The sequence below is a fragment of the Bufo gargarizans genome, chromosome 2, assembly GCF_014858855.1.
Source record: "Bufo gargarizans isolate SCDJY-AF-19 chromosome 2, ASM1485885v1, whole genome shotgun sequence".
Lineage (NCBI taxonomy): Eukaryota > Metazoa > Chordata > Amphibia > Anura > Bufonidae > Bufo > Bufo gargarizans.
In genome coordinates, this window is record NC_058081.1 from 607,732,948 (window position 1) to 607,740,873 (window position 7,926).

Consider the following 7,926-nt stretch of genomic DNA (forward strand, 5'->3'; position numbering starts at 1 on the left):
GCAGGAACTGAAGACAGTTGCAGTAAAGACCTGGCAGAGCATCACCAGGGATGAAACCCAGCGTCTGGTGACGTCTATGCGTTCCAGACTTAAGGCTGTAATTGACTGCAAAGAATTTGGAACCAAGTATTAAAAAGTGAAATTGTTCGTTTCATTTCAAATCCATTGTGGTGGTGTATAGAGCCAAAAATGTTAGGATTGTGTTGATGTCCCAATATTTATGGACCTAACTGTATAGTTAACACCCAAATTGGCAGCTAGACCCGGAGAAGGAGACAATATCAATGGCAGCATTCCCCTCTCACTGCCTGTAGTGGCATGGTGCTGCAGCAGCCTCCTAATCACTCTTGCTGTCTTACACCCAGCTGAAGAGAGGCTCCCGTCCCCTGTAGGGGAAACTAGCTGCACCTAACTGTTGCTAGATTGAAGGCATACAGTTATTATACGTTAGTGTCACTGCCATTCTTTGCTGTTGCTGTTAGGCCTCATGCACACGGCCGTTGTTTAGGTCCGCATCCGTTGCTCCGTTCCGCGGCCCCGCTAAAAAAATATAACATGTCCTATTCTTGTCCGCGCTTTGCGGACAAGAATAGGCATTTATATTGACGGCCGCCCGTTCCGTTCCACAAATTGTGCAATGCACACGGGTGGCTTCTGTTTTTTGCGGAGCCGCGGTTTGCGGACCACAAAAAAACGGAATGGTCGTGTGCATGAGGCCTTAAAGAGGGGATGATACAGCTAAATTTTTTTTAAAAAAATAACCAAAAGATATAAAGCAAATCGAGTCCTAGGAGACCTCATACCTCTGTACCCTAGCTATTCAGGCTCTACGCGTTTCCACATCTACCAATGTATCATCAGCAGGAACCCTGGAAGTCTTTTTTTTCCCTTTAATTTATTTTTATCTTGATTTTGGGGAAAACTGGGTGAATTTTTATCATTTTTAAAAGCTTTATTTTTTTAACTTTTTTTTTTGTCAACCTAGGTCAGTGTTTCCCAACCAGTGTGCCTCCAGCTGTTGCAAAACTACACCTCCCAGCATGCCCGCACAGCCAAAGGCTGTCCAGGCATGCTGGGAGTTGTAGTTTTGCAACAGCTGGAGACACACTGGTTGGGAAACACTGACCTAGGTAACTATAACTAGCAATCCTTAGATTTCCAACTGTGTTCTGTGGTGGGTATATTTGGGTATATATCCATCACAGAACACACCGTTCACTGTATTCCAATACTCTGCTGCCATCTGCTTTCCTGTATTGGAATATTTCAATGATGGGTATTAGCGATCACTAGCACATAACAGCTTCCCTGATGTCAGCTGGGGAACTCTCCCTCCTTTAGATCAAGCACTCTCTGCCCATCTGCCTAGGGCTTCTGAGCAGAATATAAACATTGCTGGTTCCTACACCACCCTGATTATTGTAGGTTTAGGTTAGGCCCAGGAGAGGCAGTTCTGTTAGTGTTGGGATATATAGCTGGATCCTACACCACCCTGAACATTGTACGCTTAGGTTATGCCCAAGAGAGGCAGTTCTGTTAGTATCAGGTACCCATCTGCAGAAGTCAACTCAACGTCGGTAGATGGGCCCGACATGTTTGATGAAAAATGTGCGCAAAAAGCTTCCATTTTTCATGTATATTAGGTATAGTACCACTGTAATCTAGAATAATCTTTAATCCCTTGTTCTATTGTTTGGATGTGTAATGGTGTGCTGCCATATGTTTGCTGTCTGCATGTTAGCTTTATGGATGAGCACCTGTGACTTTGGATGTGCTTAGTGCTAGTCTAAATTTTCTCTCATCTGGGAAACGCTGTTAGGGGGGTGGGAGTGTGGTGTTCTCACATCTGCACCGCTCAGATGCTGTGGTCACATTTGACCACTGCATCTGAGAGGCTAAAAGTATGCGATCGGCCTTATGACTGATTGCAGACTTTCCCATGGACCTCTGCTGTTTGAAACAGCAGAAACACTGTACATGCGGCCGGCGCATCTTTAAAGTGCTGACTTTAAAGTCACAAAGGGGTTAAACATACTGCTTGTTAACAACCATACATATACCGATAGCATTATACGTCAGTGTCACTGACATTCTTTGCTGTTGCTGTCATTGTGTTAAAGAGGGGATGAGACAGCAACATTATAACCAAAAGATATAAAACAAATCTGAGTCCTAGGAGACCTCATAGTGTTATATACCAATTTTAATGCGAATCGGAGCATATGTGAGTCATGTAGAATTGATTTAGACACAAATCGAATTTTTGGAAAAAATTCATCAAATCAAACAGAAAATGAATTTCAAGAAGTTTGTTCATCACTAAACTATTTGTATTACCTTTTTGTATTTACAGCATTTGCGTCACATTTTTGTATCTACAGTAGTTGTGTCACCTGTTTGTATATACCCTATTTGTAGGGACCACCAACCGGACTCCTAAGCTCAGAATAAGCAGAGATTTAGACCAATAAATGACAAATTATACAGAATGTTTTCTATAATAATACTATAATAAATAAATATGTTCAAATCCTCATGTTCTATACCATTCTGACCATAGATAAAGCAGCACTGTACTTAACAGGATCACTTCAGGCAATAGACAATTATTACTGAGGGGGTTGTTTCAGTGATTCGAAGTAGTGCCGCCGTTTTCTACTGTGCTCTTTATTCATTGAGACAATTATTACTCCCTGCTGTGGCCATGAATTCAATTCTGTCTACTTTGCAGCTACTGTATTTGTATAATTTGTTAGCCCTCTCATATCCCATATCTGTAAAGTAATTGCAACCATCACTTTTGTATGTGGACAGATGATGTAAATGAATAGACACTACTGCCACATTCAGTGGTTGATTCAATATCGTCCTAAAAATATTCCAGCATTATTCTCCAGAATATTAAGCAGCTGTAATCTTTTGACCAAGAGGATAATGATATGTGTCTGTGTCGATCTCTTAGGGCGATATATTTTAAAGCATGATTTTGTAAGAAACAGTCATGTAATGTCTCTAAGTTTCATTATCCTGGTAAACTGTGTTAAAATTGAATGTATAATGCTATTTCAGTAATACAGATAAGTGTAAATGCCTGCAGTATTCGTTTGGTCAGTAGATGGCAGCATAGGACCAATTTGCATTGAAGTTTACCATAGAGAAAGTGTATTAATGTGATACTGGCTCTTTAAGGCAGCAGTTAAGTGTTGAAGTGACACGAACCCTTATGATGTCAGCCTGCCTCAGTGTGAGCAGGAAGAAAGAGGAAGAAAGACTGGAACTATAAGGGCAGCCATATTGGCAAGATAGAAAACAAGTTCTGTGCTGTGTAAGACGTGTGTGGAGATACTAAAGGACTTTCCTGTGCAGCCAAGCTGTGTGAACTTCAGTCTAGAGACGGATGGAGTATAAAGAAACCGTGCATTTAGTGAAGCCAAGTTAAAAGGACTGTGTGTAGCAACTAACCTGTGGAGCCGACATTGGGCTGAGTGGATTGCCCCAAGCAGTAAAGAGACTCACAGTGCTGTCAAGGTACCGGACAGTAACTGTAAAATTCTGGATTATATTCATCTGGTTTTCCGGCCTGCTGAGGAGGATTTCTTTGTTGCGGATCCTGCGCTGGTTAAAGGAAAAGGACGACATCGGGCCCCACCGTGCACTTCCACAAACTGTAAGAGGTCCACTTGGACCACTGGGATAAGGGGGGTGCGCACCCACTTGAAAGTTAGGGTCAGTTAGGGATAGTTCCTGGGACTGTTATTTCTTAGTGTCCGCACTGCGAATACGGACACAGCAAAGGTGAAAATTGTTGCAGTATTTGACTTATATTGTTTATACTGTTTTGAATATTTTGCTTGTCTTTACCTCTGTAACTTCACTGTTAACCTGCTTTTATTAATTTATAGTAAATGCAATTGTCTTAATCTTGACTTCTGCGTACGCACTCTTTTCTGGTTGCGGAGTCAAACCACCTGCCTTGCTCTTGGTTCACAAATTGTCGGCAGGATCCGCCTACCAGAATGGACGGCGACGCACCCGTTAGGAGGGATGGTGCTGAAGGAAGAATGCCAGCAGGGGCTGTAATGAGTCAGTTAGCAAAGTTTGATGGCAATAATATGTCTGTGAGTGTGTGGGCAGAGCAGATACGAATGGTACAGCGCATGTACCAGACCGCACCAGAAGTACTAGTAGAGCTAGCCATATTGACGTTACAAGGAGATGCTAAGACTACAGTGATATTGCGGCCATTTGAACAAAGACAGACATTTGAGCAAGTTGTCCAGATTCTAGAAACTATTTATGGAGAAACCGCATTGCTGGGGTCCCTGCAGGCACGGTTTTTCCAGAGAGTACAAAAGGAGAATGAAAGTCTCCCTCAGTATGCAAATGCCCTACAAGAACTGCTCCGAGATATTCAAGGGAAGGAAAGAGGGGGCTCACCAGCCTTCTGTAACCCTGATCGGACACTCCGTGACCAGTTTGTTCTGGGGATTCGTGATAGTAGTTTGACTGTTGCTATGCAGGACTTTATACGACGGGAGACTGATGCTAAATTTCATGACGTACAGGTGGAGGCCATCTCACGTGCCAATAGTATGGTTCAGAAGCCTCAGACCGCAGTTGGAGTTACATTGTCGCAGGGGGCTAGCTCTGGCCCAGAAACAGTGGAAAAATGGACAGTTAAAGAGATACTTACAGTAATGCAGAAATTGCAAGAGCAAATGGAACACCTACAAACCGATTGTAATGAGAATTCTATGAGAATTGCAGGCCTCCAGAAAACTAGAGATGAAGGGGTGGGCCGTTCACACCAAGAAGGTCAGAATCACCCACAACCCTACTGGAGGGATGAGGATAGGACTTACCGAAGGGGTCCCAATAATGTAGTACAACTCTCAGGAGAGAACGATGGGGCTTACCGAAGGGGCCCAAACTGATGGCCAGAGCGACGGGAAATACGCTGCTGGGATTGTGGACGCGTGGGCCACATTGCTGCTAGATGTCCAGAGCAGCGACAAGCTTATGAGAGACCGCCTTTCAAACTGAAATCCCCTGCTGCAGTAGGGCGGGCAGTAGGGGAAACTGAGGAGACTATGAGAAGACAATGCCCTGAAGAGGATCTGATCGCTGCAAGTCCCATCATACAGATGGAATTGGAAGGTATTCCGGTTACCGGGATGATTGACACGGGTTCCCAAGTAACGACCCTGAGTAGAGACTGTTACGAACGGTATTTTCAGCGACATGTGAAATATGATCCCCCATACATTCATACGAGTGGTCGCAGCTAATAAGTTACCAGTACCGGTGGTGGGAGTGGCCTGGATGAATGTCAGATTATGTGGCCAAGATCTAGGCAAGAAAGGCATTATGGTAGTACAGGAGTCACATGAAGTAAAGGTCCCTGTCATCTTGGGGATGAATGTGTTAAAATAATTGGATCAGATTCTCTTTGAAAAGAAAGGTCACGGTTATTGGAGAGAAACCACTAGCCATCGGCCTACTCAAACGGCCTTCCAGCGGCTGGTCCGAACATGTGGCTTACAGAAAAGTTCAGATGCACAGTGTCCTCTTGCTCGAATTTCGGTCTCTCTGCATACAAAAGTTACGTTGCCACCCAGACGGGAGATGATAGTGTCCATGCCTGTAGGCACCTGTAGGAAACTAGAGGGCATAGCTGTGTTGATAGAACCACTGCCGACAGCCGGAAGAAGTGTTGATCCGCTAGTAGCCCGTTCCTTGGCAGTAGTCCGCAATGGGAGAGTACCCCTCCGATGTGTGAACACTCAGGATCAGAGTGTAGACCTAGCCCCAGGAAGGCTGCTGGCTAACCTCTATGTGACTCCGGAGGAAGTGAGGAAAGTGACCCCGATGCAGTTGAGGCCGGCTGAACGAGGTGAATGGGCCGTAACCGTGTCTATGGGGGAAGGCGAGAACCCCACCCCTAAATGGAATGGCGGTGCAATTCGAGAACAGATGAAGATAGACTTCTTCGTGTTCTCTGGAACAGATCCGGAAGGTAGATGAACTGTTATGGGAAAACCGCACAACCTTTGCACGTCATGCTGAAGATTTTGGATGTACAACAGGGATCTACCATGAGATTCCCACAGGAGACACCCCTCTAATCAGAGCGTTACCGACAAATTCCTCCACAGATGTATCTGGAGGTGAAAGAACTGTTGACCCAGATGCTGCAGAGTGGGATCATTCACGAAAGCCAAAGTCCCTGGGCAGCTCCAGTGGTACTAGTAAGGAAGAAAGATGGGTCCATTCGGTTTTGCGTAGACTATAGAAAGTTGAATACCTGCACCGTACGAGATTCCTACCCCTTACCTCGGATTGAGGAGTCCCTTTCGGCACTAGGAAGAGCCCGGTACTTCTCCTCGCTAGACCTGGCTAGTGGGTATTGGCAGGTGCCAATGGCCGAGAAAGATAAGGAAAAGACAGCCTTTATCTTGCCCATGGGACTATACGAATTTAACCGGATGCCCTTTGGGTTGACAAATGCACCTGGAACATTTCAACGATTGATGGATAAATGTCTTGGTGACTTCAACTTTGAGTTCACTCTCATCTACTTGGATGACATTATAGTGTACTCTGCAACCTTTTGAGGACCATCTCCACCAGTTGGGACAAGTATTTCAACGATTGCGGGAACATGGGCTCAAACTGAAACCCAGTAAATGTCGGTTGTTCCAATCTGAAATTGATTACTTGGGTCATTGTGTATCAGGAGAAGGGGTGAGGCCGTCAAGGGACAAGATAGCGGCTGTTCAAGACTGGCCGACACCGACTACCCTGCGAGAGGTGAGGGCGTTCCTGGGAGTAGCCGGCTACTATCGACGGTTTATTAAGGACTTTGCTAGAGTAGCAGCTCCACTTAATGCTCTCCTACGAGGTACCGCCGGGGGTCCGAAGAACCGGTCCGTGAAATGGGGCCCTGAACAGGAACACTCCTTCCAGGCATTGAAGGATGCTCTTACAACGGCCCCAATCTTGGCGTATGCTGATTTCCACTTGCCCTTCCAGCTATATACCGATGCAAGCCTGTATGGTCTCGGAGCGGTGCTATCTCAGTTCCAGGATGGCCAAGAGCGTGTCATAGCGTATGCCAGCCGATCCTTGCGAGATTCTGAGAGAAACCCTGACAATTATAGTTCATTTAAGTTAGAACTGTTGGCACTGGTATGGGCCATGACTGAGAAATTCTCTGAGTATTTGACCGGAGCTGAATTCTTAGTACTGACTGACAACAACCCATTGGCTCACCTGGAAAATGCCAAGCTCGGGGCTTTGGAGCAGAGGTGGATAGCCCGAATGTCTAAGTTCAATTACCGCATTAAGTATCGGTCCAAGACAGAGAACCAAAATGCCGATGAACTTTCTAGGGTAACTACCCAGGCCCCCAGCGGAAACGTGGATCATGAGTTAGAGCATGTGGAAGTGCCTGACTTCAGCAGATTTTCACAAGCCTTGGTCACTGCTATGCAGTGTGCAGTGGAAGGGACCGAAACGGCTCCTTTCTTTGGCCCCTCACTACAGGAATGGGTGCAAATACAGCAGGCCCATGAGGGGCTGGCGAAAATGATCACGTGTGTTGAGAAAGGCAAGAAGCCCTGTAAAGAGGAAAGAGAACGACTGACACGTGAAATGCTATCAGTCCTGAGTCAGTGGGAAAAGTTAGAGATGAAAAATGGAGTGCTATGCCGAAAGGTATATCTACCCTCCGAAATCGACATTTGTTACCAAATCGTAGTGCCTAGTGAACTGGCTCAATCATTGGCTCTTGAGGCTCATAATAAGAATGGACATTTTGGTAATGAGAAGACCTTTCGTTGGCTACAGCGACTGATTTACTGTCCAGCTCTCCGTCAAATGGTCGAAGAAGTATGTCATAGATGTCGAACTTGTGAGATCCATAAG